Source organism: Euprymna scolopes, chromosome 25 (assembly GCF_053919585.1).
Source record: "Euprymna scolopes isolate OS-2025 chromosome 25, ASM5391958v1, whole genome shotgun sequence".
Classification (NCBI taxonomy): Eukaryota; Metazoa; Mollusca; class Cephalopoda; order Sepiida; family Sepiolidae; genus Euprymna; species Euprymna scolopes.
Genome location: NC_136506.1, coordinates 28,436,412 through 28,444,566, shown reverse-complemented (window position 1 = coordinate 28,444,566; position 8,155 = coordinate 28,436,412). Strand labels below are relative to the sequence as shown.

Genomic DNA, 8,155 nt, shown 5'->3' with positions numbered 1-8,155 from the left:
GGTAAAGAAAATAAAAGTAACTAATGTTATGTTGCATGTTAAGTCTAAAGCGCATAAAGGCTTGGTCGTCCGATTCTAGTTTAGTTTCTATAGTCAAGGGGAGGGTGTTTCGAATGTAGACTCCAAGCCTATGCATATGTCTGTCAGAGTCCTTACTACAAAAAATTGATTATTGAATATATTATCAATAATGATATGGATAGCTTTGTATACTGATACATTTATAAATGATCGTTTGAATTCAAGTAAAGCAGTGATTTTATGGTTTGCATTTTGAGTGTGTTGTACTTTCTGTACGAGTTCAAGCGTGATATTTACACACACTCACACACACACACGCACACACACACACACATATATATATTTTGTGTACAGAAAGTTGTTAGTTGAGACAGATCATTGGTACCGTCGGTTTCAAGCCCGATAATAAGGCCCGTTTAAGGTATCCTTATCAAGCTCTCTTCAGCCAATATTCGTCTGTGCACAAAATATAAGTACGATCTTAAAATTTGGATTTTCCTTTTAATTGAGCACTCTGCTGGAATTCTTTTTCCAAAAAAAATCTAATCATATATATATATATATATATATATATATATATATATATATATATATAACCAAAACATTTACCTTGTAAGTGCTTTGGTTATATATATATATAGTGTAAATATCACGCATGAACTCGTACAGAAAGTACAACACACCAATAATGCAAACCATAAAATCACTGCTATACTTGAATTCAAGCGATCATTTATAAATGTATCAGTATACAAATCGACCCATATTATTAGCCATGCTATAATCATAATTCGCTAATTTCTTTTTGTCCTCTGACGGGAAAAATATCATTCTTTCAAACTCCACGGAAGAAAGAATATCGAACATTATTTGTGGATTATTCTATAGAACAATAAATTTAATTGTAAATTTTAACTTACAGTTACGATAGCAGAGAGTTCCAAAGTCTATCGGTTCTGGGGAAGAAACTACTGGAGTAGAAGGATCTCTTACATCTAGGGATCTCTACAGTGAAGGGGTCGGATTGTACTGCTTGTCGAGTTTGTCGGGGGTATTTACGTAGAGGGAGTACAAGTGCTTGCAGCTCGTCGGAACCTACACCGTTAAAGCACTTGTAGAACAGGCAGAGGGATGCTACATTGCGTCGATGGGACAGAAGCTGAAGCTTGGATGATAGTTCAGGACCTATTTGGTTGGCGACTCTCTTTTTAACCTTGTCTAGGAGAGAGAGAGAGAGAGAGAGAGAGAGAGACTAGTAACAGATGCACCGGCCCAAATATGACAACAATACTACATACATGGGCGAATGGTGGCCTTATAGAGGTACAGGATACTTTCGGGCATTAGCAGCTAATATATATATATATATATATATATATATATATATATATATATATATATATTAACAGTCTAAAGAGCAGAGTATATTTTAATGTGTTAGTGAATTCATTAATATAATTAAAATGAAGTAAAAGAAAACAAGCATTCATAAACTACATTTAACCCCCAATGAATGCATTGACGATGATACTTACGACTTTTAGAAGGCGAACCATTACAAGATACATCTGCCTTAAAAAAATTCTAGGTTTATTTTTGGTGTCTTTAAAAAAAAACACCCAATATTTTTGCTGATGAGGAGACTTTGTTTAAAAAACTATATGATTAAAGTATTGTCCAAGACTTATGTCTATCTCAATAAAAACATCGTTTCCAAAACGATCGTACAGTTTATATATATATATATATATATATATATATATATATATATATATATATAGTAAGTTATAAAATATATATGGCGATTAAGCTACACTGAATATTCCGCGTTTCATCCACTCTAGGACTCTTCAGGCTTTCGTTTTTATATACGCACCTTCTATTGATATTTTAGTTAGTCAATCAGCTTTCTAGTATCCACCGCGCCCTTCCTATCAGCCAATGAACGTGAACTTATCGGACAAAGGCCTATTTGACCTTTGGTTGACCTGTTCCTTTATGTGTTCTCTATTTAGCCTTGATTTCTAGTTTCTTGACCTGTTTTAAATCAAGGTTATGGTTTTTATGTTAGTTTATATATGAATGTATATATGTATATACATATATGCACATATAAATATATACACATATATATATGCATACATATATGTGTGATCGTTCATGTATATTCATGTTTATATATATATATATATATATATATATATATATTAAATACTTTTTCTAATCTTGGAAATTACAACTCTATATCTGTACGAATAAAGATATCATATTTAAGAGTATTTTACGACCGGGTAAAGCCGGACGACCCCCTCCCGGTAGTATTAATTATAATGTTCTTTTATTTTAGTTACTGCATTTAAAAAATAGTTTTTGTCAATTTGAGAAATTTTATAACCGTGCAAGCAAAAAAAAGCGCAGCCTATCAAATTAACAGTATATTCTTTTATGGAACAGGGACGCCTTCAAAGTAAATATTTCTCTGGATACTTGACTTTTGTACTTTTGACTTGAATTGAAGTGATTATGCAAAAATTATTTCATAAATCAACAGTTGGTTCTTTGATCTGACAGGGGCGCGTTCGGAATAAATGTTTCTGCTTTAAGCACAGTTGAACCATCATACTTGACTTTTGCATCTTAAACATAAAGTGAAGCTATTGTTTAGATATAATTTTTGGGTATCAGAAATAAATTCTTTACTGCGGACTAGAATTCATTGTGAACTACATTACTGCGGGGTGGTGACTAATAGATCAATTAATCGATTTGTTTAAAAAATGAGTGATTTCACCGATTTCGGTGACAATAAAGCATGTGAGGGTGGACAATTTATTGATACTTATGTTGTCGAGTGTTGTGTTAGGATCCACCTAATTAGCATACGTGGAGTGTCAACCATATAAATTTCATTGGTACCGTAAAGCCGGGAGAGACCCAACGAAAGCCCCAACGAGAGCCCCAACGAGAGTCTCAGAGAGACAACGAGATCGAGAGTCGACAACTACCGAGCCGACACATTCTCTAGATACGATCTCCCCCATAACTATACCAATGGACTCTAAGTAAATATTTTATATACTTTTTTTGCTCTCAGATATATCTGTTCTATTTTACTTTCGTGTTCTAGTTTTTTTTCCATGTGTTCTGTCGAGACTCAACATATAGCTGGGGGATGTTCATAGAATGGATGATACGTAATGCAGTACACATTAACGACTACGAGATTTCTTGAGGAGTTCGTATTATTACTTGAAGAGATATAGATGTAAAGAGAGAAGTGTTAATGAACAGTTCTTTAAACACGGAGGAGAGATTCATTATTGATGAGGGGGATACAGATGCATGGAAGTAGGCTTCATACAAAATTCATTATACAATACGATGGGACAGCGTGCTGATACATAAAAACTTAAAAGACAATAACACATTATCTTGGTTGAAATGACTAACGAAGACAAAGTCTTACATAATAATACGAAGACATTTATTTTCCAGTTGGAGATGGAAATTGGTGAGAATTCGATGCTTGGCAAAATGAATACATTGAATCGTCTTCCCCATTTTGCTTCCGTTAGGAGGTTAGGCTAATTCACTCTCAGACTCGTCTCGAAATGAACCCTATCTCGCTCGCTGTCTGTCTGACTGTAGTCTAAACTAATTGTATATATTGAACTATATTTCTTTGTGACGTTAGAACGCGGCCAAACTTGAGGATATTTTGCACGAGGACATTACATATGCTTTTAACACGTGTCCTGACGACACAAAGGAGAATCCTTAATTTCATTGTTCCATTATTCCTCTAACCTAACTTTGATTTTGTAGTTATTTCTAACTACAATGGATAATTCCACTGCATTCCTGGAATCGTTTTTAATTGACAATATGTATTTATTTTAATTTTTGATACCGAGTTCGATTCCAGCATTCTCTTTTAATAATTATTATATTCGACCTTAATTCCTTCGTTTCTAAATAAAAACCGGGCTCTTTTACCTTCAATATACAACAGTCAGCAATTTGCAGAAAATGCCAATAAATCTATAATTGCAGCAAGCAGTTTTAACTTTGTAGTTTCTAAAGGCACATCAAAATCACGAATGCAAATCCAATTTACTACCACCGCCTTAAAAACGCACACTCACGTTGATACACTGGCCTCCGTCAGATCACGGAAGTTAAGCAGCGTTGAACCCGGTTATTACTGAAATTGGTGACCAATTTGGGAATTCCAAGCGCTGTATGTAGGAGAACGTCGATACTTCCCTGCAAGAGTTGCAAAAATCTAACTTCGTAATCTCCTCTAACGGTGATATACATGCTACTGCTTGTGAATTTTATACTCCAATGAAACTTCCTCCTTTGGAGGAAGTCAGTTAAACCCGAATAGGATTAGTGCCGACCGACCGACACCTTAAAAAAAGAATATTTGCACTTCTCACCTGGAGCTTACTCTCGTGGTGTTTCTGACGTAGTGGATAACGTATTTACTACAAATTCTGCTGGAGTTTTAAGGTTTAATCCCTTGTGAGTTCGACAGTCAAGATACAATTGTAAATTATATAGAACTTTCATAGATGATGGAACGAATGAATCCTACTCTTGTTGACTAAATACAAGCTTCCGTTTGAAAATACGCGCAGATTCCCGGGTTCTATTGAGAAATTCCCGCGTTCAACAAGATACACCCAAGTAAGATTGGAAGTTTTATAGACAGAAACATTGTGTGGGTAAAACTCAAAATGAGAACAATAATCCGAAGAATCCAAATAACACGGACTTTTATTTTCATGGTTGATATCAAGGAACGGCAACATTTCTTTTCCCCAGAAACCATGAGATAAGCGATCGTTTTCTCCGTTCAGCTACTCTTTTGTCGCACTTAAATTACAAATGCAATTTTATCGACAATCGCGTAGATTGAGTGGATGCGTCTTGAAATATCCGTTTGTTTTTCTAATTTGTTTTGAAAACATTGGAATGAGAGGCGTGTAAATTGCGATATTAGATATGAATTTTCTATCCTAATTGCATCGTTAAAATAATAAAAAAACAAACATATTTTTATGACCTTTTCTATATAAAAAAAACAAGACGAAATGTCAAATGTTTAACACGTGTTTTTTTTTGTTTTTCTGCAGGTGAGTTTATTCGTCGATGCTAAATTGAAAATGGCGAACGAACGAAATCCGGTATTTATCAAATCTTTGCCTCTCTCTTTGTTTTAATTTTCTTATAACTTTGTTTTCGCTGGGAATGGGGAATTCTACTGGATGCCAATAATCCTCCCATTAGTTTAGTTACTCCAATCGAGAGATATTTTAAAGATTCTTACCGCCCCTTTAAATGCAATTGTTTGCATTTCTCTTGCACTTGGTTCACCAGGTATATTCGCCTGATAGTTTTTTAAATTCTTTTTCATTTGCCCGATTGCTCCTATAATGACTGGAATTATGAAGATCTTCTTAAGATTCCAGTTTCTTTTCATGTTGTACATAAGTAATTGGTATTTTGTTATTTTAACCCTTTCAATTCTGTTAAGAACGGCATCATAAGGGTTGTCTAGTATGGAGTCTTCTTGTGTTCAAAAGAATCAATTACATCAACACATCGAATCATTACTGTAATCGATTTTTCGTATTACCATGTTTATAACCGATCCAACAATCATCGGAGGAAATGCATACATAACTGAAGTTTTACCCTGTATATATATATATATATATATATATATATATATATATATATATATATATATATATATATATAGTAGAAATGGTAATTAATAAAAACTGAAGAAAGTGCTCAATATTGTTGTAGAGCAAATATGCGTTTTATTTTTTATTACCGTATCTTTCTTTTAAGTTACATTATTGTTTCAGCTACCCGGCCGTTTTTTTGGCCGTCTGTAGCTTCCTCAGATCTTTAGAGAAAAAGTCTGAGGAAGCTACAGACGACCCAAAAAAACGGCCGGGTAGCTGAAACAATAATGTAACTTAACAGAAAGATACGGTAATAAAAAATAAAACGTACACACACACACACACACACACACACACACACATATATATATATATATATATATATATATAACGATTTTATTAATTGGTTTCCTAGATGCAAATCGAATTAAACTCGCGGGGTTATCAAAGAGTGCTCGATGCAGGGCAGAGCTAGTATATAGTCAGTCTATTATACAAACATTATTGGTTACATATGTGCATACATGTTTCAGTGAAGTTCCAATTCAGGGATAACACTTTACCAGATCAGAGAAGAGAATCGGTTTAAATATATATATATATATATATATATATATATATATATATATATATATATATATATATATATATATATATATATATAAAGAATGTGTCGGTGTGGCTTAGTGGTGAAAAACGCTTTGATTTCATAATTTAGTTAAAGCAGATTTACTATATATTGGATAGTATCTCATACACAATATATTGTGGTGAATTTCAAAGTGAATAAAAATTTGACCTAATTGTCATCAGCAAAAATCGAAATCGAAACGCTCAGCACTCTAGCCTTAATCTCTACCGTTAACGCTATCGTCAGACTGGTTAGAAATAGTTTAAAATGCACCTACTTTAACGTATAAATGTATATTTGCGCATGGCTACAAGAGCAATTTGTTTCTCGTACCCCTGAGAAGTTTCAATGTTTCTTTTTCAGTTTTGCAGCCATTTTTACAGGGCAAAGAAAAAAAAACATAAAATAACGGTCTACATGAATGTATTTAGTTGAATCGCTTTGCGTCGCTCTTCATTCTTGCTTCTCGGAGAAAATTCACTTAAAAGTAGGGACAGACAGATAGACAGAGTGTTTTATAAATTATATTATATTTTAATTTAATTTAATAACCGCTGTAGACTTCTGAATTGTTGACGTTTATTTTTACTTAAATTATAATCACTTCGATAAATTAAGGATTAATAGTTTAATGATTTCCCCTAGTTGTGAAGTTTTGTCTCAGATACAACGCAAGAATAATACGCCTGTCAGCCATGATTGATAGATAAACTTTTAATAACTCACCATTAAGTCATTTGTCTAATTTTAAGCCGAGGGTACGGCAATAAAATGGTTTCCTGTTTAATCTACGTTTGCATTACGCCATTTATTTAAGACGTACGTTACAAGAAAAAAAATGGCGTATAAGGCTGATCTCAGATGTTTAATATAAAACTCTGCCTATGCAGATATGTGCATGTGTGTGTATGTGTCTGAGGGAGACTCTGGCAAAATTCCGGCCCGAATGGAGGGGAATAGTCAGAGGGGGGGGACCTGAATTTTTGGCGATAGAAAGAATCGATCATGCTGAACTCAAGAGAAAGCTTCGGAAAGGCAATGTGTCGGTTTTGCTCATTGCAACACTTTCAAAACAAATATATATATATATATATATACATATATATATATACATATATATATATGTATACATACATGCATATATATACATGGATATATATATACATGGATATATATACATGGATATATATATATATATGTATATATATATAAAGATGTTTGTGTTTACTATGACATTTTTACGCAAGAAATACGCAAGTTTAAATAATGTAAAACAGGTATGTCAAACTCAGAGCCCCTCGGGGCCACAGGAATCAGTTTCTGTTGGCATGATGGCCGCACCCCTAAAATATTAATCAACGTCGTTAAATTAAAATCATTGCTTAATATGTTTCTTTTACCGATAATTTAGAAACATGCAATAGTTAGGTCACATTCAAGAATGCAAGTTAAAAATACTTGCAGTTTAACAAAAGAATATAACAAAGGAAATAAGCATGACATATGAATCTTTTCTTGATTTCGATATAACGAAAATTTAAAAAGCAACACATAACCAGCATGTATTTGAATGCAACAAATGCAATGCACATAAATTATAATTCAAAATGAACATTTATTTAGTTCCACCTATTTGTGCGAACAATTATTTTCCTTCAGGAAATTAATAAAGACTTCTCAGAAAACTAGGTTGACTGACAAACACTTATCTTCTCTTGTGAAGCTCGGGACTGCACAGAAACTTCATCCAGACATGCCAAAGCTTGTCAAGAACAAGTGGTGTCAAACCTTAGGACAAAAC

At 33.4% G+C, this 8,155-nt stretch overlaps 1 long non-coding RNA gene across 1 annotated transcript in view; it reads left to right on the top strand.

Annotated features, from left to right (window-relative positions):
- Nucleotides 1-5,191: 5,191 nt before the first annotated feature.
- LOC145247305 (uncharacterized) overlaps nucleotides 5,192-8,155 on the top strand; it is a 367,145-nt gene continuing 364,181 nt past the window's right edge. Inside the window, exon 1 of the long non-coding RNA XR_013863239.1 lies at nucleotides 5,192-5,213. This is a non-coding gene — a long non-coding RNA (uncharacterized LOC145247305). The remainder of the gene's footprint in view (nucleotides 5,214-8,155) is intronic.